This window comes from Polypterus senegalus, chromosome 4, assembly GCF_016835505.1.
Source record: "Polypterus senegalus isolate Bchr_013 chromosome 4, ASM1683550v1, whole genome shotgun sequence".
NCBI classification, from domain to species: Eukaryota; Metazoa; Chordata; class Cladistia; order Polypteriformes; family Polypteridae; genus Polypterus; species Polypterus senegalus.
Genome location: NC_053157.1, coordinates 133,903,811 through 133,929,122, shown reverse-complemented (window position 1 = coordinate 133,929,122; position 25,312 = coordinate 133,903,811).

The window sequence follows — 25,312 nt, the reverse complement described above, 5'->3', positions numbered from 1 at the left end:
TATTGTATGGAACATAATGTCTTCTAAAACATATACCTTTTTCGCTAGTTCTTAAACCTTATCTTCATTCACACCTTCATTCCATCCACTAACAGCATGATGGCATTGCCTGCCTGTCAGCTTTTGTCTTAACTTTTTTGACAAACTCTTGGTTAATTACAATCAGTTTGAAATAATTCTAGTATTCTGTTATGAACATTATAATATAGTTACAGTCTTTGTTACACAGTGTATTCACTTAATGTCTGCTTCTTACTTAAATAATCCTAAAATAAAAATACACAAATGAATTATTACAAGTCTTCTTTAATAAACTAAAAAAATCCTCATTACAGTGACTTCCATAACTGTGATGAAAAATCTCTATCTGCTGTTGTAGAAGAGAAAATTTTTATGTTAGCATAAAAATAGCAAATTAACAGAAAGAGCCATAAAAAGTAATTAAAAGCTTCCAAAACATTATATTAAGCATAAATTAGAATTTTAAGAAAATAAGATAGGTCAAGTAAATAGTTAACTAAAAAAATCAGTCATATTGCATTATTTTTTAAGCTTGAAGCAGAATTGCTAGTGTGGGAAAGCAACAGAACAAGAACAAAAATGACATGCAGAAACTAGCTAAGAACAGGATAAGGAGAGGAGAACACCTTTATTCAAGGCTGGGAAGCTAAAGGAATGATACCACAGAGAGAAAATGGCTCTGGTAGGCACGTAAGAAACCAGCTGGTTGGTGAATCAGCAGAACGGCAACAAAAGGCTTTTGCTGTAAGCAAGGTCACACGGATGTAATGCATGAAAGAAACATTAGTATATTTAGGCATTAGCAATAAATATAGAAGAATATATTAGAAATTAACTTTAGCATAGAAATTAAGGCAAATCAAGCATGCCAAGCAGATGATTAAATGAAAGCATATACCATATTTCTTTTTAATTAAAGCTTAGCTTTAGGCCACCATTATAATATAGCTTGAAAGGCCTTTAGAAGGAAATGACACCATGAAAGACCAAATATGGAAGAAGGAACATCAGCCCAGTCGAAGAACCAATCAAAAATAAGCAAAACAGAAACTAGAAATGAACAATTTCTTATCACTTTGACCTCGTTCAATTAGCTCATTCTGCACCTGTCTATAGTGTCTATTGTTCATAAACTTCAATTGCTGAAATGTACAGGGCTCAGCTCAGTTTGGCCATATTGGGTTGAGTCTGTGTTGTTTTTTGTGTTGTTTTATTGCAATAAATCTTTAAAAATGTGTCTGTCTATCTCGAGTCCTAATAGCCTTCATTTTCAGGTAAAAAGTTTTCTGGTGATGAATTTCTCACCACAACACTGTATGGTATTTTAAGATAAAAAAGCAGCTCCACTTTTGACAGAAGCTTGACTAGGCTGTCTTTAGAAAAATACATTCTTCACTGTGTTACTGTTTTACCTTGGTAGAGTAATATATATATTGCTCTACTTTCTCCAATTGTATTATTAATATATAGCCTTAGAATGCCTAATCTTACAAACTTACCACTGTTTATAAGGTATTATTGTTTATAACATATCCCCACCTTCCCTTCTATAGCTATAATCTCAGGCATTTAGATGTAGTAAAAAGACAAGCAGGAGTTAAGTTACACATAAAATAATGTATTACTAATAATATTCATAAATAATAACAAAATGCAAAGTACATTTGAATATTGGCAACCATACAACCTGATTAAATGGTGATGTGTAGCTCAGGTGGCTCACAGACTTGTAGTTACTTAAAATGTCTCTAGTTAAGGCACCACTGGTGCTCAGCTTTCAGTCACATGTCTGTTCAATATGGCTGCCAAGCTGTGCTCTCCATTGTGTTGTCTTCAGTTCATGGTGTGATGGTCTTCATCAATTGTTAGTAAGAGAGAGAGATTTTGAGGTTAAGCACGTACATTTCTAGATGTTCTGTCCAATCCCTAGAGCCAATAGGACATCATGGTACTTAAAGGCTTCTGAGACAAGCCAATTCCAAACAGCCATATCTCAGACCAATGGGGGAAATAAAACATGTTAACACGTGCCCCCAAACCATATGTTAAACATTCTGGCTTCCTTGCAGGGGTTGAAAGACCTTAGCAGAGAAATACTCATCCTCCCCCAACTCTGTCATGAAATTCAAAGAGACTCAGTCGTAAAAGGGGGGGGCAAACACAAATGCCTGTCACCAAAGTAACACTAAATTACATTGCTTTGCCTAAATTACAAATAAAGACATACAAAACATTTATGAAGTCATATGCAAAATCTCACATCACAACAGTCATCTTACTTTCTGAATAGGGACACATAGGGAAAGGAGTTAGTGATCTGAAGATGTGCTGTAAATGTTAATATTTATTGGAATTACTATTATTGATCATATTGAATTTGAATAAATGATATTGAATATTGAATAAAAATGTTGATATTAAAAATGTACGTACACCAATTTTAATATATACCGTAACTGATATAATAATAGTGACTAATATTTTGAGGAGCTACATAATTGAATTTTTTTAATTTAATGAAAGTTTAATGTACAGTAATCCCTTGCTATATCGCGCTTCGACTTTCGCGGCTTCACTCTTTTTTAAATTTTAAATGTAAGCACATCTAAATATATATCACGCATTTTTCGCTGGTTTGCGGATTTCTGCGGACAATGGGTCTTTTAATTTATGCTACACGCTTCCTCAGTTTGTTTGCCCTGTTGATTTCATACAAGGGACGCTATTGGCGGATGGCTTAGAAGCTACCCAATCAGAGCATGTATTACATATTAACTAAAACTCCTCAATGCTATAAGATATGCTTGATTATTCTTTTGACTGCTTGATTGTTTGCTTCTCTCTGTCTCTCTCTCACCCTTTCTGACATTTTCTGCGCCTGACGGAGGGGCTGTGAGCAGAGGTGCTGCTTGCACAGAAGCTGTTTGCCTAGTGGATACGGACGCACCTCTAAGAAGTGCCACTTTATCGCGATGCTTCCAAAAGCACACTTATTGATTTTTTGATTGTTTGCTTTAATCTCTCTCTCTCTCTCTCTGACGTTCTCTGCGCCTGACGGAGGAGATGTGAGCAGAGGGGCTGTTTGCACAGAGGCTGTTTGCTTAGAAGATCCTGACGCTCCTCTAAAAATGCCGCGGCAAACTTAAAAGCACAAGTATTGATTTTGTGATTGTTTGCTTTTCTTTGCGAGTGCTCTCTCTCTCTCCCTCTGAAATTCTCTGCTCCTGAAGAGAAGATCTATTTGCATTCTTTTAATTGTGAGAAAGAACTGTCATCTCTGTCTTGTCATGGAGCACAGTTTAAACTTTTGACTAAAGGGTGTTATTTCATGTCTAGTGGGCTCTAATAATCTTAACAGTGTGAGAGAGTTTATAAGGGCTTAAAATATATAAAAATAACTACACAAACATATGGTTTCTACTTCGCGGATTTTCATCTATCGTGGGGGGTTCTGGAACGCAGCCCCCGTGATCGAGGAGGGATTACTGTAGTTGTTTTGTGTGTTGCAATGTTTTTAATAAAAGCCTCACTTAAGCATTTCTAGATGTTTGTCTGTGGGTGATTTGCATTTATTTCCTTTTTTCACACAGAGATATTTGTATTAAAAGACTTGGTTTAGCTTTCTTAAAATAAAACATGTGAAAAAGTCATACATTTAAATAGCATCATATCCAGTAGGTTAGGTGAAGGTACTGAAAGAAAGGGGCGTGACACACATAGTGCATTAGAATGGCATGCAGACCTTATGACATCCATAGCAGGTAAGATATTACACTCTGAAAGTAATTAGATAGATTGTCTCATAATGTCGTATTACACCAAAGTAATCATAACAGTAGATTCAACAGATGAGAAGCAGCAGTCTGAAATGAAGAACAGTATGTAGTGTGCAGTAAATAAGAAAAAGCTTCATATAAACTCAGTCACAGAAGATATCAAATAACAGGCAGATTTGAAAGTGCTGAAAGCAAATCTTCAATTAATCTGATGTCTAGATTGTGCAGGTGTGACTCAAAAGATAATTCATTATACTGTGTCAATAATCTAAGAGTAATGTAATGGCCTTAGGGCCCAGTACTGATAGTAATATATTAGAATTATATGGTCCAGTTAAATAGCAAGTTTGGAAATGTTTGATGGGCTTAGAAATAAAATACAAAAATGTAATTGCCAAAAAAAATCTATGGCTAAAATTCTCAAGAACGGCGTTCAGTTGTCTTTCTGCATTAAAAGACCTGTGTAACTGCACAAGATTAGGAGCTGTCAATTACACTTTTTGCTTTAATTAATTAGTAGCTCTAAATTTGGTGATGTGTGTGTGTGTTGATTGGCACCAGTGTTTGCCCCTGCCATGTACCTCATACTCCTGGATTGAGTAATAGATGGATTTTTGGATAGTTCCATGTTCATAAACGAATGTGAGGTGAAATTGAAAACTGAACTAAGTTCTTATATTGTGTTCTGAAAACTAATTTGAAATATATATATATTTAGTAAACAGCAGAGCAAGATTTTCATAATGTGCTGTTTTCCATCCATCCATCCATTTTCTAACCTGCTGAATCCGAATACAGGGTCACGGGGGTCTGCTGGAGCCAATCCCAGCCAACACAGGGCACAAGGCAGGAACCAATCCTGGGCAGGGTGCCAACCCACCGCAGGACACACACAAACACCAAGCGCACACTAGGGACAATTTAGAATCGCCAATCCACCTAATCTGCATGTCTTTGGATTGTGGGAGGAAACCGGAGCGCCCGGAGGAAACCCACGCAGACACGGGGAGAACATGCAAACTCCACGCAGGGAGGACCCGGGAAGCGAACCCAGGTCTCCTAACTGCGAGGCAGCAGCACTACCACTGCGCCACCGTGCCGCCATGTGCTGTTTTCTTGCATGTTAAATGTAAATGTCTCAGTGATGTCCGCAGATGTGATTGATAATGAAAGAACTGCTTTTTTATTAGCTTTTTTTGAATACTAATGGAATAACTTTAAATTACTTATTTTGCTCTTCTGCATTATTATCTTGTGTCTTATATAATGGAATAACCTGCCATGATTGGCATTAGGTTTGTATGTAACGTATTTTGCAGTAAATTTAAATTGTAACTGCATTTCAATACATTCTTCTAAACAGATAATTTTCCATTGGGTCAATAAATTTTTGTCTGCTTTGACAAAATGTTGCAAAAACAATAAATCAAACAGGAATATTATAAAAGAGGATACACCAACAATTGGAATTCTGCTTTTACTAACTGTTTTCAAGTTAATTTATATTATATATATTATATAGGCATACTACATAATCAGTGTAGCAGTTCTTTGTTTATGCATTTACTATTTGTTATATAATATGTATTTAGTTGTTTTAAAATGAATCATGCCTTCAATTGCCTGTGCATGACAGACAATGCACACTCCAAAGTGCAGGACTTGGTTCAACAGACTTTTGAGAAATATCCACATATCTTGCATTTGTGGTGTTATGTAAATATAATTAGAATCTTAAACACAGAGGAATGATTGCTTGGAGGGAAGGGTAGGAATCTACCCAAGCTAAATAACGAAACAGTTATAGAGGTAATAAGGATTTTTTTTTCCCTCTGTCTGCCTTCCTGTAAATGATGTCAAGTCTGAGTCACTCTCATTACTGATTCAGTATTTCCTCCTGCCAAGTTGTTATTGCTAATGTAATCAGCTAGATGCCTGCATTTCCAATGCAGAATTCATCACTGTCCTACTGCAGCATGGCCTCTGGCCCAGCATGGTCAATACATGAAAGAATAGCTGGTTTACCTCATGCACAAGAACGCATTAAGTTAATTACAAGTATGGCTGGATTTTCAATAAGCTTAAAATGCCATCCCTCTAATGTATTTTTTTATTTTTAACATAAATTAATTTTAATAAAGGAGAAAAGAGAATTCTAGCATCTTGAACTAATTAACAATAAAGGATTTACATTTTATACTATGCTATTTATGTAGTCTTCATATTAATTCAAAGGATAATACATTTTTATGTGTTACAGGGAGCTTGGATTTAAATCGTATGTAAGCAAATTCTTGTATTGACAACTGAAAAGGCTAACATATCCAGACATGTTAGCATACAGCAATATTTGAATTTTCTTAAAGAACCCATTTTTTTACCAATAGAATGTAGTGTTCAAAAGTCAGTTTTTATAATTACAAAAACATAAGAATCTATATAGTATGTTTTTAGAATCTTTATTATACATTATTTTCAAAGCTGACTAACAAATTACAATCTAAAAAGGAGAGAAAACTGTAACATACTGCCATAACCACAGCTTCAAACATGATTATTGATATTAGCTAATGTGTGTACTGGTGTATTCATATTTTTTAATTTTTAGTAATGTTAAATGGCTTGATCACCTTTTCATTTGCAACTACCAGTTATTTGCTGTGCATACATAAATACCACTCAAACACATCTCAGTTAGGAAAGTTACACACATTACACTTATATAGTGGACTAGCACCTGGTTGGGAGAGGATATAGAGGCAGAATTAAATCCTACAGGACAGGATATGATCTATTAGAAACAGTGACTGACCGTAGTGCTGGATATTATTCTGTTTCTCTTCTCGGTACTCAAAGGTGGCACTTGGTACCACGGCCTACCTGCCAAGTTGTTTTGCCCGCCTAATATAAAAGTCATTGATAATATAGGATCGCAGGAATCGTTGGGTAGATGGGTCTTTTTATCGGATTGGCTGACCCAGTGCTGTTTCAGGTGTGGAATGGCCAATTGGGGTAGGCAACTTGATAGCAGAGGTCTCCAGGACTCTAAACAAATCCAAATCATATTATGTGATTTAATCTACTGTTCAATTCTGCTCCATACATGTAATATTTTTATTTTTATACTCTATTGAGATTTACTTCTGTTCTGTGTATTGTATTGTATTGACCCTCTTCTTTTTTGACACCCACTGCCGGCCAAACCTACCTGGAAAGGGGTCTCTCTTTGAACTGTCTTTCCCAAGGTTTCTTCCATTTTTTCCCCTACAAAGGAGTTTTTTCTTGTCTTCTTAGAGAGTCAAGGTTGGGGGCTGTCAAGAGGCAGGTCCTGTTAAAGCCCATTGCGGCACTTCTTGTGTGATTTTGGGCTATACAAAAAATAAATTATATTGTATTGTATTGTATAATGTAACCCGTGTAAGAGGTCATTGCAACTAGGCTGCCATCACTAGGCTAGCAAAGTGTATCATAATTTTAGAATGTCCAAAAGGCAAGCCACAATAACATCATCATCATAACAATAAAAATAAACATGCATTATGAAAACAAGATAACATTCAAAAAAATGTCTGGCAACGAAAGAGGAAAGCCAAGTAATTAGATTCATGACACATCCAAAGGAATTTTGTGGTAGGTGCTTGCAAGGTAACAGGTTTGATTACAGCTGTGATCACATTGGGTAAAAACTCAAGGAGAAAAGAAAATGGGTGGTCCTGTGTAGCACATTAAAAAATTTAGAAGGGTCTGAGTACTACATAGTTGGTGAAAATAACCCCAGAAGGGAATGAGGAGACCTTCACCAAATCTGAACTGATTTATGGCCTGCCAAAGAACAATCTACTACATACGCGTATGGTCAAAGGCCTTTCTGTCATCAAGGGAACACAAAGCTGGTGCCTGTGGTAGAGTACGTGTAGCATTAAGAATACAATAAATGACACACATCATCTGCCACCTGGTTAGTGTGAATAACACCAGTCTGATCTTATTGAAAATAATTTGAACTTTGTCAGTAGCTTTGCATCCAAGTCCATCAATGAAATCGGTTTTAAAGGAGTTGCTCATTGTAGTGCAACAGATGGCAACATTTAGTATTTTAAAAAGTGCAGCAAATTATTTTCAAAATGTGGAAAAAAGTTTGGAAAGCAACCAATCAAGGCCTGGACATTATGGTTTCTATTTCTGTTTTATTTATTATCATTTTGTTTATTCCATTATTTGTTGTATACTATTTTTTTGTTTGTAATAAACATGTTTGATAATTATTTTTTTATGTATTATTCTTTTTTACATTTTTTATAGATTTAAAAATACAATTGAAAATTAGGTAGTGCCATGCCCCCTGGCTGCTTTAGGTCATTGTACAGTTGTCCTTTGGATGCATGGATGTTTGGAATTCCAAATAAATGAGGTTATAATCGAGTGTAATTTCTTAAAGAACGATGTGTTCACATATATGGGGATCCTCTGAAATAGAAAAAGAATCTTATGAAGGATGTTCATCTTGACAGTGTTGATTCTCCCTACTATTGTGAAATTAATTTTGAGTCCCGATATGAAATTCCACTAGTTCATTTAGGACTACTGGTATGGAAGTTTGTGGGTCTAATATATACAGTACCATATCATCTGCAGTGATATCTTTAGTGATATTCACACCAAGGCACTTATTGCGATATGAAATGAATTGATCCTTTGTGAATGAATTATGTTATGGTACACTTAATCTTCAAGGAAATTTGTCATGACATTTCAATTTTCATTAAAATATCAAGATCCAATAGTGCTAAAAAATATCCCCTTGAAACGCATAGGCGGAACTGCAAACTCATCAATCCTAAAATGGAGAACTATTCTGTGATAATCAAACAAAAAATAATTTTACTGATTCAAAATTACCTTGACAGCAGTTACACCAACTTGTTTTTGTTGTATATTTTTCTCTTTTTCTCCTGAAATAGCTTGATGGTAAACAGATCCTCAGTACACATTAATGAAGCACCAGCAGACAGCGCACACAGGTAAGGAAGTTGCTGCTTCAGCACATGCAGGACAGCAAACCTCCATCTTCAAGAGCACCTCAGCACATGTGAAAACGTCTGTTTTAGCAATAATTTTTTGTGGCTTGTGAAATCTTCCCAGTGGCTTGAAGAAAACCACTGCAACATCACATCAAACCCAATGCTTTAAATTGTAACAGGCAAGTAAAACGACCTACCAACCATAAAAGTATAAAACACAAGCAACAAAAACAAAATGTTATCCAGATATAAATGCAATGCCTGGTGGCATTATGCACAGAGCAAATAAACACTTAATTAGTATTAACCTTACACTACAACAACCACCTCACAGCACCATTATCTGCAGATCTTCCCTGATGACATACAGCAAGTGAAATTGAGATTTATGTGTGGTTATGGGCAAAAAAATAATTAATTACTATTTTATTATTAGTTTGGCTAATTGGAAATTACAAATTGTGATTTGTGTGTCTGTGTTTATGTGCATGTGTGAGTGAGAGTGGTCCCTGTGATGGACTAGAGCCTTGTCTACACCTGTTTTCGGCCTTTTTGTTCAATCTTGGTGAGATAGACTTTGGCCCTCAAAATCCTATATGGATGTTCCAGAACCAACCTACTGAGCCTGCAAAGTCCTCCAATGCACCCGAATGATATGCCATTTTCTAACTTTCTAAATTTTCTAAAGTCTTTTGAACTAGCAGAAGTTTCTTCATTTACATTAAATAAAAGGGTGTGCAAGAAAAGTAACATTGGTCTGAAATGTAATAAATATATCAAATATAAAACTACAACCATGAGTGAAATGAGAACAACCTGACCAAATGTAAATCATAATCAACAATATAATATTTTGCATTTATACAGCAGAAATTGCTGAAATGTTTTAAACATAAGATACCTTCTTCAATCACACAAAACCCTCAGTACTTCAATCAATTTTTTATGCAGTATTGTTCTTTTTTTGGTGAACTGGTATAAAATAAGCCCAGATAGCTACTCTATATTTGAAGATGACAGATCTATAAGTATAAAATAATGTTACCATTCAGATATTATTATTTTTTAGGCTTTAAATTCCAGACGGCAATAATTAAGAAACCAGCAGGGAAAATGTTGTATGACAGATGATTTCAAAGGAGTAGGCAAACAACTTTGAAAGCTGTAAGGCAGAAAATTTGAATATAGCAAAACACATTAGTGCAAAATTGTTTGATAGATAGGTCTATGAAAGTAACGGCTTCAAACAACAAAAAGAATGTATGTGTATAGAACAAAAGCTTAAGACATGAGTGCTTGAAAACTCTTTGAATACATATATACAGTATATTAAATACACTTTCTTTTAAATATATTCCAACCTTTCACCCCTTCTCAAATTTTACTCAGTAGCACATCCTAGACTAATATTTCATTCTTTGTGATATTTTAATTTTCAAGAAATTACATTTTTTTTAATATAATATTGTTTTATGTTTGTCACCCTTGTAAACTTGGAGATTTAATAACACTGAGATTGAATAGTTATGCAAACAGCATTATTTCCTTTTCTTAACAAAAGGAGGTCATTATCAGCATTAATGCTGACTATAACCTTTAACATTAAAGTCCTGAATACAAAATTAACATAGTGCACACTCTTTATGGCCTGAAAATCTTCCCCCTACTCTTTCTATTCCATAAATCAATCTCAAACTGCTTAGTTCATGTCGGATGACTCTTTGGTGGCCCTTAGTTAGCAAACATTTATTAGCTTAATTGCTTACAGAGATCATTAATTGTCTTATCAGTAACTGCCTGTCCTTAATTTCCAAGATACTCCTTTAACAAAAACAGGACATAAGTCACATCACCTTAACATAACACTAATGACCGTTTGTGGAAATGCTTTATAAGTATGATATACTTAATACATTCCTATAAGGATACAGATTTGGTTAAAACTTAAAGTAAATAACTAGTATGAAACTATCTAACATACTTGAAACCTAGTTCATTACTTATTGTTTAAAAACATACTATATTTTCCTAGAGAACAGATTTAAAGTTAATGGAGCAGAATTCAAACCCTGAATAGACAAATATATCAACATAAATACAATACAAATTGAGCATATATTCTTCCATGTTTCTTAAGAATTTTTCTACAACAAAACAGTATCACATTATAAAATAAACACACTGTAAGTTAAACTTTTAGATGTTAAGAGTTGCTGAGTTTCTGTGACGGTGCAGGTTGGCTCCACATACCAGCTCCTGTTTTTGGGAGCCTTTTGAACCTGACACCATCAATAGCAAAACTGGATGAGCCAGCAGATGAGGACACAACACACAAAACAAGGGGTAGGTGCAAAAAGTGCAAAAGTGCTTTCATTTAAAATAAGTCAAAAATCAAAACAGCATCCAAAAGTGCAGTGTAACAAAATGTTCAATAAATAAATAATCCAATAAAAAAGTGACAGCAGAGGCTAAAACAATCAAATAAATAATCCTTTAAAACAAGATAAAAACATAGCAGGAAACTCCTTAAAAACCAGGAGCCAACTTCACTAACTATTATAATTCTTCATTGTGCTGCTCATTTTCTGTTTGGGCATGTCAGAAGTTTTGTTTTTTTCAGTTTCTTTCCTTTCAGTTATGCTGGTGTATATTTGTTGTTTGTTATGATAATTATTTATTTATTCAGCTTCTGCAAAAATCCAAATATTCCCCTGGGGACAAACTATCTATGCTATTTATGTATCTATCTGGATACACCAAACACAATCTTTTTAAGGTGCTGCATAAGAAACCGGCCATGCCGAAAATGTGGGTCTAATGACAAGTCAAAACACCTAAATCGTGGCAAATGTATGGCACTGCACTGAGAAATATGGGACTTCTGGTCATCCCATCTTTGTTTAATAATTTCCAACATCTCTAAAATACAGTGAGCAGGCTTTGTGTCAAAGTGCTTCAGAATATAGTCCTCTTGAAAGATTGACACAGTTTCTTTGAAAACAAGGCACATAGCATTTCTTTTTATCTCTGTAAAAGAACAGTTCCCAATTTTCTTTAAATCAGTAGTTTTCATTATACCGCTGGCTCCTTCTATCCTTCTTCATGTTTGAATTTTTGAGGTGTATCAAATTAGTCACCTTAGGAATGATCAGAAAAGCACATCACAAACACTGACTCTACCACTCAGTGAAAGAGTACTGCACAGGAAATGGCTTATATTCCATGAATGAAAAACTCATCTCTTGTCACTTTTTACTATACAGTAATCCCTCCTCGATCGTGGGGTTTGCATTCCAGAACCCCCCGCGATAGATGAAAATCCGCAAAGTAGAAACCATATGTTTGTATGGTTATTTTTATATATTTTAAGCCCTTATAAACTCTCCCACACTGTTAACATTATTAGAGCCCTCTAGAAATGAAATAACACCCTTTAGTCAAAAGTTTAAACTGTGCTCCATGACAAGACAGAGATGACAGTTCTTTCACACAATTAAAAGAATGCAAACATATCTTCCTCTTCAAAGAATGCGTGTCAGGAGCAGAGAATGTCAGACAGAGAGTGCGCGACAGAAAGGCAAACAATCAAAAAATCAATACGTGCTTTTGGTCTTTTAAGTATGCCGAAACACCGCGATAAAGCGGCATTTTTTAGAGGAGCATCCGTATCCTCTGTGCAAACAGCCCCTCCATCAGGCGTAGAGAATGTCAGAGAGGGTGAGAGAGAAAGCAAACAATCAAGCACCGCGCGGGAAGCATATTGTATATCATTGAGGAGTTTTAGTTAATACGTAATACATGCTCTGATTGGGTAGCTTCTAAGCCATCCACCAATAGCGTCCCTTGTATGAAATCAACTGGGCAAACAAACTGAGGAAGCATGTACCATAAATTAAAAGACCCATTGTCCGCAGAAATCCACGAACCAGCGAAAAATCCGTGATATATATTTAGATGTGCTTACGTTTAAAATCTTCGATAGAGTGAGGCCGCGAATGTCGAAGTGCGATATAGTGAGGGATTACTGTATTTCCGTTTGTGAAAGTGAACTTTGCACATTGTTTTTGATATCTCTAGATACATTTTTATGACTTATTGCCTGTGTTTGTTTGCTTCAACACTCTGGTAGTTTAAACATACAAGGTGTCAACATTGTCTGCACAAAGTTTTTAGATGAAGCCGGCTCTTATAGGCTTGATGTGGAGTTTTGTGTAGTAATAAATGTTTTATATGTGTATGTTTGTGAATTTTAGGGTTTTTACTTATGAGGATTCTGCCATTTTTTTATGTTACGTTTAAAAAGTAAACTAATTATTAATGTGTTAGTTTCTTTTGAAGGTTACTTGACTATGATTATCATGCTGGTGATGTCAAGCCAGTGATGCTATAAACAGGGCAGCGATCAACATACGTGAATAAACAACTCTTTAAAACTTCTTAGAGTTAGTTAGCTTATTTATCAAGTAGGCCCTAGTGGTAGAATTATGTATTGTTTTGTGTTTTGACTTCTTGTCTTTGACTTCTGAGTAATATCTTATCCTTTTCATTCCTGTTTGCCAGAATTAGTTTGATTTCATGGTTTTGATATTTTGCTGCCCACATCCCTAATTTTGTTTTGCTTGATTTTTCACTACTATTGGGAGATATTTACAACTATTCAAAAAGAAAATCTATTCAAAAAATAAGGCACAAGCCACTATGCTTATGTACTTTAAAGATTGAGCTACACCAAACACTCACCACCATGACTCGGTCAAAAGACGACCCCTAAGGGCAGGAAGTGCTTTTTATACTCATCGTCATTTTGCCAACCATTCCTGAAGCACCCTGTGTGGGTGAAGCTGGCACATTCCAACTTCACGTAGCATCCGCTTCTGCAAAGCCTCCATTAAAATACAGACAGGATCGTGGGCACATGCGCAAACACACACAAAGAGGGAGCGGGATCAAGCACTTTCCAATTCCATTTCAAAAGTAATTTTATACCTCTCCTTCTAATTCTACTATTAGGTTAACCTCCAGGATCCCTTTAACTTTCTGCAGTAAACCAAACTAAATGCTTTGCACCTCTTCTATTGTTAGTTCAACGCTGGGTGGTGACGAGTTGCTAGCAAGGACAAGTGGCTATCAAGGTTGTGTGAGAAGTCATGTAGGCCTCCATGGTGACCCTGCAACTAGACTGCCACGATTCACCACTGAAGCAAAGCTGAAATGCTACTGAAAATGTAGTCTTGCCTTCTTGTCTGCTGAACAAGAAGCATAATGCCTCTCTTTCTTTTCCTTTTCTCCTTTCCAGAAAACTTCAGATGCTTAAAAAAGTTGTTTTTGTCTTTCTTTGGTAATGCCTGGCTTTTGTTCTCCAGTTATGCTTTGTGCCCCATGGCTTCCATTAAAAATACAAGGACAATGAATTTTTAAAAATTTATAGAAAACACTTAACTTTAGAACACAATTTCATGTTACAAATGCATACAAAACATGTTTGTGAAGAAATAACTTCAACTTGAAAAATAACAATCTTATTCTTTAAGTCCAGTACAATACAAGATTATTGTCGCATGGATACCAGCACAGTACCTTTTGATTGGTATTAGATTATCATTCACTATGTGAACATTTAATAGCATGTGATATATTATTAAAACATGTATTTTATTTGCTGTAGCTTTTAAAAGAGTATACATTATTTCATACCTGTACCCTTAGAGAGACGTGCTTTAATTAGTTCACATTATGGCAAACAACACTTTTGACGCTGATTGCCACAATAATCATGAGCACTGTTTTCATTTATTAAACCATTTATGATAAAAGTAAAAGCAGGGTCAGCATTAACCTATTGGAATATTTTTACAAGACATTAGGATATAGCGGGTTGGATAATGGATAGATGTATGGATATGGGTTCTGTTCAATGAAATAGTAAAAACACTAAATAGTGTGAGAAAAACTTATCAGAATATCATAAACTTTTTAAATGTTTACTGATCAGGCTAAAAGTAAGAGGTATACAGTTTACAGCATATTAGAGACTTGTGGGCAAGATCCTGCTAGTTAGGGTACATTTTTGTTTTCTTTTTAAAAGGTATATGAAATTGGCCTATAAATCTCAAAGTGCAATGAGGTCTACTTTTTTTAGCAAAGGTCTAACAACAGCCAGCTTGAACGAATCAGGGACATGGCTGACTGCAGAACACCACAGTTGGGGGTTTAATTATCAACGTTCCTCTCATAAATTGTGCCCTCAGTAGGTCAGACTGAATGAGGCTAAAACAAAGGAGCTTGGGTAAAGTCTGAAATTCACTCATTTCTTTTCGAACACATTAAAAAATGACAGCCATTTATACACATAACTGTATATTCAATCTATTTGAATAGTCCTCCATTTTACTATGAATTCTGTTGGAAAATACTTGAGATTCTCATTTAAGCTTCAATATTATACCACTCCATTTTTTTATTCTAACAGAAGAGCTATGTACTTTTTCATAATTGTGGGTTTGTCATACTGAAGACTGAAGCCTCTCCTGCTATCTGTTCTCTTAGTTGGCATCTCTAAGCAGCCATGCTCTCAAAAATTCATAATAGAATTACTTCAGCCTGCTACAAAAATAGCTGATGGATTACAAATAATAAGTGACATATTACTGTGTTATATATATACATTTTCTCTCATTTGTTTGAACATGTCACATTAACTGTCATGTTTCGTTGACCTATTTAAATTAAAAATAAAGCATATGCATGGTTGTATCCCTTGTTTTCTATATTGTGGACTTTATGTTAGAATTCTATTTATAGATCCATGGACCAATGAGTGGGAACTGTCAGATTAATTTTGTAAAATAAATACATCATGGAAGACAGATATCTTAAAGTAAACAAACAACTTCCATACATTTTGAGAAAATACAGGAAAAAATTAAATAGAATAAAGCGGTTAAAAAACTAAAAATAGTCCCAACAGTGCACTGAGGAAAATGAAGTGAACTGAGGAATGACTTGTGCAGGAAAATAATGACATTTTTATTATTTTTTGTATTGTGCAGTGTATTGATCTAATGTCAGAGTACTTTATTGAATTAAGCCTAATGTTTCCACCTCACAGCTACATAGTTTGATCCCATCCTGGGGTGACTTCTGCAGGAGTCTGTATGTTCTTTCACTGCATAACGACTGGTTTCACTCAGTGACAGGGAGACAAAGAAGTATGGGGAACAGCACATTGTGTAAAACCCCAACAGGCGGTAGTGTTATCCCAAAATAAGAGAAATCTACCAGCAGAACATTTCAAAATTGCTTCGCCCTCTGCCTCCTAAATGAGCATTAGAATATCACAGTACCGAAATACTGAAATGGCAATGGCATTAAATAAACGCAAAATCTACTCAACAATATAAAGGAAAGCACAGATGAAATAGTTCTGCAAAACCTTTCAGCATAAACAACAGCAATAGTTCGGCAATTAGAAAAAAAAATCAAAAAAGCTGACAATCTTCTATGTCTCCTTTTATAGAGTCCCAATCTGGCTGCCAAGACCAGACCTGGTAGCCACATCCATTGATGTGCATTCCTACTGTGAACCATGTTCAACGATGTCACAAGGCTGTCTTGGAACCATGAAGGAAATGTGAAGTAATGAAAATAAAAATAAAGGACGAAAATGCACCAAACACTGCAAAATGCAGTAGCAAATGGCAGCAGAACCTGACACACTGTTTGCATGGGTTATACTCTGGAAATATGCTGTTAGACTAACTGCCCTTCCCATATCCACATGTAAATTGTTGATTGATTCACAGAGTCTCAGGTCATCGATATATTTGTTTTTTAAGTGAATACAGGTTTAATAGAAAAATAAATCTGAATTAGTGTGAGCAGCCCTAAATTGTGGTGTTCATTACAAATGTAAGTATTTACTTCATGGCGTAGAAGTATATAATGAACAAGAATAGTTAAATCAAATATTTGAATTTTTTAAATATGTTCTTCAACTTAAATGTTTAAAGTCTAAATAATCTCAATTGAAAAAGAAGTTTATCATTTTTCACCCTCTCATAGATGTCTATATACAGTAGGGCCTAATCCATAGCAGAGGATCAAAAATAGCATCATATGTAATCACTGACCTTGAAATAGTCTAAAATGAGACCCTACATGCTTATGTTTGAAATTGACCATTTTAACTATCTTTAAAGGCTAGGACCACTAGGAAGGAATCAAATGTCAAAACTGTTATCGCATTTATGATCAGCAACATTGAATTAGCATAAAACACTTCACATTCAAGTGTTATCAATCGTCATTTTTTTAAAAGGAGTAACTTTGACCTCTTGTATCTCATTAGGGTGTGGGTCAGTTAATTTAGCATGTACAACCTCAAGTTCCTGTGATCATTTTTGCTGAAGGCACTTATTGGTTTATACTTTATTGTAAGGGTGTAATATGTCCAAAAAATGAGTGTTTTTGGATTTAGAGTGCCAAGCTCAATGTCTCACATCACTAGACACCAAGATACATGGAATGGTATATCATATCTCATACCAGTGAGTCTGGAGGCACTGGACAAAAAAAGGGAAGTGATTTCAAAGTGTGTTTATAAGTAATTTTTTGGAAACAATAATGGAATTCTTCCAGTATATAAATTTGAAGCATATAGTTTAGGATCCTAGTAGAAACTCAAGAAGTAAACCATGAAGAATATGGTGTAAACTACTACCGTAGATTCCGGAATACAGGCCGACCCGGTATATTAGCCGAACCTCTTCTCTACCTACTAAAGTACATGTATTTACCGATGACCGGTATTTAAGCCGACCCCCTTCTCCAAGCAAAATTTTATAAATTTCCTTAAAAGTGTCTCTGTGGGTATATTTATAATGTTTATCGGCGGGAATTTGAGACTGCCGGCATTTTTGATATATAATATAATGTGCATAATTTACCAAAACACCAAGAATTTTTCTAATGTACTAACCAAAAAGTTATAAAAGTGCCTAGCCTACTTCGATTAAGCTAGGAGCATGGCGCCACGCATGGTCGCAGCGGCGCAGGGCTCTCCTTTTCAGTGCACTTTTTTGTTGTTTTTGTACTTTTTTTTGTCCTTGTTTGTGCACGATCGGTTCGGCGAACATCCGCTACACCATTCAGAACCTTATAGACATCGGTGTCCAGAGCCAGACATCTGTTTGGAGTGTTTTTCATCACACGCACAACATCCCAGACAACATAGCGAGACCAGCGAGCTCTCCGTGGATTGTTGTCGGGTCTAGGAGATGACACAGACAGAGGAGGGAAAGAAAGCAGAAGCGGGGCCGCAGATCCGGCGTTATGCTAAAGCTAAAAAACAACCATACAAGCCCTATACAGAACTTTTTTCTGCACTGAAGGAGCTGCTTTTAATCTCATTGTAGATGCGTATAGTGACAATAAAAGGCATTCTATTCTAGAAACAATTTCATACTGTACTCACCATTTAATTTGACATCTTTGGGCTACAGGAAGGGAGGAGATATTTCCACACAATGTCCATCTTCATTTCGATTGCGATCACTTACTTTTACCTTCTCTTCCTTCCTTAGCAATTATGTGTCTTGCTTGCATGGTCTTAATGAATTACAGTATATATATAGGTAAATCACTGCAATGACGGAAATTACATCCACAAACACATGTATCTGGGCTCCGACTGACACTACTAACGCTCTTGGTTGTTTGTTTACAATCGCGCAAGCGGATACACGTGACCGCATCCGTTTCGTAACGCAAGATAATGATCGTAAATCAAAACAAAAAATTTCATTTTAAACTTCCCGATAATTTATTACAAATTTTATTAATAAAATCAACAACTAAAACACTTTTTTGAATAAATTCTTTATTTAATTTAAAGTACCGGCATGCAAAGTTACTTCTTCATCTGAAAGATGGCTCTGTGGTTTCGTCATAATTTACTTCCATATTCATCGGCAAAACCAGCATTGCGCTGGAAATCTTGAATCTGAAACGATACTCGTTGTATAAACCGACCCCCAAACTCCAAGCCAAAAATCTAGGATGAAATTCTCGTCTTATATAACAGGATCTACGGTAAGTCATGTCTTTGAAGTGGAGAACTAAAAAGGGTCTGGCTTCAGACCTCCAACGGTGGACCCTCGACTCTGGGACATGGAATCCTGGCACAGGATAATGCATACATTTAAAGGCAACTATGGATGCTGAGTATAAATAAATACATGAATGTGCTTGCCTTTTTTGCCCTGTCCACTGTTGTGTAGCTAGAATCTCTGATCGTACTTCCCACTGTCATGCTGTCACCTTGCGATTCACCAAAAAACATTCTCATCTTTTACATGTGGGTGAAATTTACTCTCTCCTCTGAAAGTCTAGGCCTGCATTATTGAATCCTCCTTGTCTTGTAGTACAAACCTTTTCAAGACATGTGGATTTCAGCACTTCATGTGCCTGTATGACATGTCACTGTCAATCTGGATGCTACAATATTTTAGTTTGCATGAAACAATGTTTCATTTTAATATCTAAAATTATTCTTATTTTAAATGTACTGAGATTATTTCCATAAGACAATGCTACACTACTGTATGCTTGACCAGCCCCTGAGAGATCTGCCACTGTAGGAATGCTGTCAGATTCAATTGATTTTTTTTATTAAGTTTTGCAACAGCATTTGCCAATCATTCCTTAAATGCGTGTTACAAAAAAATCATGTTGGCGAGCTGAACAAGGCAAGTTTTAAATGCCTTCATCATGTGCTGCAAATATTATAGCATATGTATTAAACTGTAGTATCATCTCCCAGAGGTAAGATGTTCAACAAAAAAGTACTTTAAGATATTAGTTGGTGTAGCTGTGCTTGTCGAGGGCTTTTAAACAGCTCAAAATACAGAAAGGCAATCCAGCAGTTAGTATGACTCGTACAAAAATCTCCACAGTTTGAGTGTCTTTGGTTTAAAAGTATTAGTGAAATTCAAAGCAAACAGTTCATACAAAAATAAAGAAGAAAGTTGGTAATGCACAAAAAAGAAAAAAAAAGATCTTTTCTATAAAGTTTAGTTTCAGGCCTCATTATCTAGATTACATCACATAAACTAGAACCTACATTTAAACTATGTATATATGTACCATACATAACTAGTTTAAAGGAGATTTCCACTATGGTACAAATGTAGAAAAAGTAATCCCTCTTATACGTGTTAATTTATAATATTAGGCTTTTTTTTTTTTTTTTTTTTTTGCAAAATGCAGCCATTCATTCCTTTATTTATAGACAGCACCCATATCTGTTTTTACATGTGCACCTCACCCTGATTAATTGGAATATGAGTATAATTCATGTAAAGGCATGAAAAGACCTACAAAGCTGGGAACATTAGATGAAACAATAAAAATTCTTAAGTAAAGAGTTACACTCACCTTCACTTTAAACAAAAAACTCTTAGATAAACTAATGGGATTTTCCATTCACTTTACTGATTTGATTCTTTTCAACGACCCGTTTAAGTGAATTGATTCTTTTGATTCATTTAGAGTCTGGTGTATATGGGAAGCTTGAGGGGGGGTCTGGTCCCCTCTGATCGCATCACAAATATATAATTTGATAATTTGTGTTTTTTTATACAGTATATATACATTAATATATATATATATATATATATATATATATATATATATATATATATATATATATATATATATATATATATTAGTCGTGCAAGCCGAACTATTGAAATCGTGAGAAAAAATATTGAAATGTAGAAATGTCAGGTAATTGAAAGGAACTACTCTGGGCATTTCTGTCCTAGGAGGTTTGTTTGGCCAACGTGCTCGCATTGCTTGTGTATTAGCAGCTGAGCGATTTTGTCTTTCTTTGGAGGTTTCGTTTTGCCGACATGTTCGCCTCACTTGTGTATTAGCGGCAGTAGGAAAAGTAAAAGGAATACCATTTTGCCAATGTGTTCGCATTGCTTCTGTATAAGCTGATAAGTGAGTGACTTTCTTTGGAGGTTTTGTTTTGCTGACTTGCTGGCCCCGCTTATGATATGATAGTGGCTAAGCGAATTGTCTGTTTCCTCAGAGGTGGAGCCCTTACCCCGACTACACTTCGGAAAAACACACACACTTTCACACGTAGATGTTTATATACAAGATATTAAACTATTATATATTTAACATGGTAACACATTTAAGATACTGTACATAATTAAAATAAGACACTTCTTTACAGAGTAAAGTTAAGAGGAATTTTTCAACTCAAAATAATTGCTTTGCAGATCAAATGAACAAGAATTATTTGAGTGTATCTTGGGTAGTGACTTGCTCTATGAAACTCATGATTCAGGAGGTACTTGCACATGCATTTTAAACATCTACCAGTGAAAAGAAAGACACGGACGACATCACACAGGACACGCATAAACTTTAGCACTCCCATTGTGCTCCTATGAACTGAGTCATACAGTTCATATGATTCAGTGAAAAGAATAATTTAAAAGGAATGAATTGATCGCAGATCACCCATCACTACTTAGATAAAGAGTGGTGCTGCTGAGAAACACTTCAAAGCTTACCTTGATTCTGGTTCATTTTGTTCCCATTAAACTGTAATTTAGATTATTTTCTTGTTTTACAGTAATCTATTGATCTGTTATGGACAAATATTGTGAATGCTTTTCATGAAGTAGAGATTCTGTGAAAAGCACCTCACGGTGATTATTTTGTCACTATAGAATCTGATTTGCTGTGAGATGAAGACCTGGGTTCGCTTTCCGGGTCCTCCCTGCGTGGAGTTTGCATGTTCTCCCCGTGTCTGCGTGGGTTTCCTCCGGGCACTCCGGTTTCCTCCCACAATCCAAAAGACTTGCAGGTTAGGTGGATTGGCGATTCTGAATTGGCCCTAGTGTGTGCTTGGTGTGTGGGTGTGTTTGTGTGTGTCCTGCGGTGGGTTGGCACCCTGCTCAGGATTGGTTCCTGCCTTGTGCCCTGTGTTGGCTGGGATTGGCTCCAGCAGACCCCCGTGACCCTGTATTCGGATTCAGCGGGTTAGAAAATGGATGGATGGATGAAGTCAATTTATATTTGTAAAATACTTTAAATGAATGTTTCCTTTTTTCTTTTGGCGATTCTTTATCTAAATACTGTAAATGAAATGAGAAAGGCATATGTCACAATCATTTTTTTCTTAAATCCTTATGCCAAGTTTGTCTCTTCTCCTCAAATCCCCCATCCGTTGCCTTATCTGCTATATGTTCAACCCTACACCCTTGGATGTCTTCGATTGCCAATTTGCCAATTTAAATTTAATTTACAATTTAAATAGTTGATGAGCTTTGAAAGAGGTTTTACATATTCCTAGATGAATTATATGTATTTGATCACCTGGCTTTGCAAATCAAGTCAGAAGGAAATAATTTAGACAATATAATAGACTCACTGCGGTGGGCTGGTGCCCTGCCCAGCGTTTGTTTCCTGCCTTGCGCCCTGTGTTGCCTGGGATTGGCTCTGGCAGACCCCCGTGACCCTGTAGTTAGGACATAGCGGGTTGGATAATGGATGGATAATAGACTCAAATCTACATTTCAAATCACCTATTAAGCATATTACTAAGAATGCATTTTCTCATTTTAGAAAAATTAGCTAGACTGCTTATAACATCTCCAGATGCTGAGACATGATTACATAAATCGGCTGCAACAAAAGTTAAAATGGAGTAGTAAGACTATTAATGTGTAAAAGAAAATCGGAGCACTGCAGTTGTCGTAGCATCATTGCATTGGTTATCTTTGTCTTTTAGAATTAATTTTACTAGCCGAAGCCCGCTGTAGCATACGGCGGTGTAAGAATAGGAATGGAAAACGGTGAGAAAGGAATTCAGTATAACAAAGGCTTAGGAAACTACCGTCGCAGCATAACGAAAATAACAAGAAGCAAAACCAATGCCAATGGTCGAGAGAGTACCCTCCTGTGGCAGGCTACGGAAAACACAGACATATATAGATAGACACCGCATTCACTGTGTTGCCCAGTCGACATGATAAGTCAGCGCGTCCGCCCTATTGCGAGTGGTAAAAGTGCCATTTAAACTAATACAGGTAAAAGTGGAAACTGGGTTTTCTGATGTCGTTTACATACACCAGATTTTGGCGAATCGTTTACATGCAATTATTTATATCCATTTATACACTAAATGCGTGTGTATCCCATGATCTTAGAGTTGGTGGGCGGGGCTCTGTGAGTTGGTGGGCATGGCTCTCAGTCTTGCTTGCCCTTAGTTAGAGTTGGCGATCGTGGCCCTCTGTCTTGCGTGCGGTGTAAAGTCAACTTGACTCAGAGGTGCATGTGGACTTTTGCACAGACGAAAGCGACTGAGGCTGTGTTTGGTGAGTTGTTGCGTGCCTTGAGAGCAATGCTGGACTCGGGAGGACGGTTACTGTTGGCGTGTGTGGCTCTGTCGCGCGTATCCCATGACGCGGTAGGAGAGTTAGAGTTGGCGGGTTTGGCTCTGTCAAAGATATCCCATGGTCATAGAGTTGGCGGGCAGGACTCTGTCTTGCTTGTGCTCACTGTATTGCGTGCCCTCAGTGTCTTGCTTGCGCTCAGTGTCTTGCGTGCCCTTAGTGAATTATATATATAGATAATACATTTAGTCTATATAAATATAATGAAAAGTTGAATGACTCAGTTCTCCTTTGGAGTGTCAAGTATGTTTGGTGGTGAAATACATGCAATATTGTGGGGAACTTGGTTGTGTTCACAGAGGTAAGACTGCAATGTGCCCCTGTGCTCCAGGTCACAAAGCAGAAACAGAAGCCCTGGGTATAACACAAGCCAGAAGCAGCAGCGTGCCTTGGTTAGTTTACACAGTTGCACAGCTCAAGGACAGAAACTAAAAGAGGTAATAATTGGACATAGTTCACAATATCTTTTCATCTGTTTTTTTTTGTGCAGTGCTTAAAATGTTCAGTTCATTTCATGTGCTACGTAAATTAAAGCTGTATGTAATGTGTAAAAGTAAACCGTGATTTAGTGTACATTACTTTTGATTGAAACATTTCAAAACCTGGCAATGGTACAATATTAAAAAGCGTTACATTGAAATATGATTAAAGCTACTTATTTTTACAGGATGTGTTACAGGGTGAAATTATATTTATATCCAAAATTCCTATTGTTCCTGCTAATTACCTGTTTGAATTACACATGATACAGTGTCCTGTAAAATTTTATTTTTGCTAAGACATAAACAGAAGCCAAAGTCAGTCACTAGGAGAAGCAAGAGTTGATCTATGGCATGGATGTATTACTCAAGGGCAATTGTATGTAGTGTTCCAGGGAGTTAATAATATTATTATTTTATTATTAATATTTATGATGTATCCAATTAACAGCACTATAACCAAGGCCAATTGTCTTAGGAAAAAATCCTGAGCAAAGTTGGGTAACACAGCTAGTTGTACTGTATATAAAGATATAAACAATCCTGCACTTTCATACATTTAAGTGCTCCTTATACTTCCAGTAGTAATCTTAGATCCGTAAACACTGGTTTGCTTTTTATTCCAAGATCCAAGCATAAAAAAACTAAGTGATCTTTCCCCAATACACATCAAAAAATCTGTAATGCTTTACCAATACAGACATCTTGCACAAATACCATACAATTCTTTAAAATTGTTGGTTTTTAAAAGTTTTTTTTTTTTTTAATTTGGCCTTTTCACATTTCTAATAAATTATAATATGATCTCTAATATATACCTAACCTCAACTGTTCTGATTTTTTTTTTTTTGGTTTTCCTGCAGTGGCGTCTTGTGTGTGGAGTCTGGATGTTCCATCTTTTGACAAGACCCGCTGAATCTGATTTTTAAGACTGTGCATCATAGCAATACTGAATTGCAATATAACACTAAAACTAATGTTCTCAATCAAGAATGGGTGGTCTTTTGGCCATGGAACCATCTGGAGATTTATCTTCTCCAGCATCTTGCTGTCTGGAGTTTTTGTTTTCCTCTCCTCCCAGGTCATTTGACCATACAATTAGACTATATTATTTACCAAAATATCCATTAGAGAGTTTGATTAAAATTAATTTAGGCCATGCTTAGGGACTAATGCATTTTTATTCTGCATTTGATTATTTGTATTGTGTAAGTCTGTATTTATTTATCTTTGTTAATTTAAGTTCCGAATTTTATAAGGCAATGTGATATATAAAGAAATATCACAGTATGAGAACTGTTAATATACAATGTTCATCTTTGGAGCTTTTCTTCTTATTGGTAAAATAATTTTGGTAGTTAGAACATCTTAAAAATCTTTGTATTATTACAGAGTAAATGAAGAGAAAAAGAAATTGTAATCTGTAGCATGCTTTAGGGAAAATAAGAGGTAGAGTTGAAGCGTTTCATTAACTCTGATTTTCATCGCAGCATGATATTGGAAGCAACCCAGCATAACCCTCTGTAGTGTACCTTGCAGTG